The sequence below is a fragment of the Chaetura pelagica genome, unplaced genomic scaffold, assembly GCF_000747805.2.
Source record: "Chaetura pelagica isolate M959 unplaced genomic scaffold, ChaPel_1.0 scaffold48, whole genome shotgun sequence".
Taxonomy (NCBI): Eukaryota; Metazoa; Chordata; class Aves; order Apodiformes; family Apodidae; genus Chaetura; species Chaetura pelagica.
Genome location: NW_009954241.1, coordinates 3,108,799 through 3,110,488, shown reverse-complemented (window position 1 = coordinate 3,110,488; position 1,690 = coordinate 3,108,799).

Genomic DNA, 1,690 nt, shown 5'->3' with positions numbered 1-1,690 from the left:
TGAGTAAAAGATAAACAGCTTTTCCTAAATGAGCAATTAGTCAATACTTTGTTATATTCTCATTGTCAAATGGCATGTATTAAAGGATGAATACTATTAAGTCCTCCACTGAACTGAGGGGCATTAACTTCCTGAGAGACACCCCTACACCTCTCACTGCTGCTGCATTTCAACAGTTGAGCATTCTGATTCTTTTCTGTATCATTGACAAGTTGAAGGAGAAGGGTGACATTGTATCCATATTACAGAAAAAGAGTGAAGGACCAAGAGCAAACTGTCTATACTCACTGTTGGAGGCTCAGATTGGATTTGCTGAGAGCCATTTTGCCAGTGTAGTCTGCAGTGAGTACAGGACTTTCATACCCAGTAAACAAAAGCCAGGTGAGCATCTGTGAGCACTCAGTCACACTCACACCTCACAAATGAGGTTTGACAATTTCAAGTCAGTTATCCATAAAATGAGGAACATTCAAATAATCCTTAAGTGAATAATACTGTTTGCTTGAATAGCATGACAAGAAACCCAGTCTTCACCACTCAACTGCCTTAATCATGATCATCCTTTCCCTGTTTCCTGCTGTAGTGACTGTACCCTCCCAGTTTCTACAGCAAGTGAAGCTTCCACAGACAAAAGTTTCCCTCATGAGATTATGCTGCTTCATCATAGGCAGAAAGCCCATCATGGAACTGAACAGGGCTGGGGGCTATGGGAAAACAGCAAGTAAAAAGGCATAAAAATGCTGGTTTCTCTTCCCAGGAAAAACAAACAAACAAACAAAAAAAAACATATTTGCAAAGAAAACAGATGAAATTTCACAATAACCAAAAAAGAAAAATTCCCAGCAAGCTGCACAGGTTGTCATGGCTGCCACGGTTTGCTGTCAGAGATCTGTAAGTGAATTAACAAAAGGCCAAAGATTATGTCAGAATTCAAGTCTACATGTATTTCAGAGAACTCTCTGCATCCCTACAGCTACTTACTTTAATTAAAAGGGTACAGGATATCTAGAATCACTTATTTTTAAGAAAAAAAAAGAAAATCTATTTATTTCCATTTATCAGCATTGTCACACAATTCTACCAGGCAAAATAACAAAACAGAAAACTTATTTATAAAGCATGAATATTAACATTAACTTTAGGCTAAAGGTTTTAACCTCACCTCTCAATTTGATTTTCCAAAACACTGAAAATTTCAGCACAGCCTCCCAGAACACAAAGAACCTTCTGAAGGAAAAGAGCAAAACTTGGCCACCTTTCAAGACACAGAGGCATGTGAATGACCCAATTTTCTGAGTTTCTGAGCCCTCATAGATACACTTCAAAAAGTTATGTTACTCTGTGGAATTACTTAGCGATTGCCATAGGGTCATCACATCAAATATAAAACCAGTGCTTTGCTGGTTATCTCTTTAGGATCTACACAGACCTAACTAAACTACTGAGCCCCCTTCTAAGCGTTGACTGAATCAAGAGTGAAACCATCAGCAGCCTTAAGGATGGTCTTGGTTGTTCCACTGTGCTGGAGAAGGAAGGAGGCATCAGGCATTCCCAGAACATTACTTACCACAACTAAACATCAGTTACTGCTGTTTAAGGTGAAAAAGTACTGATTTTCTTTGAATACAACAGAACACCTTAGGCATGCTCTGATAAGTCAAAAGACAAAAGTCACTATCAATACTGCTGG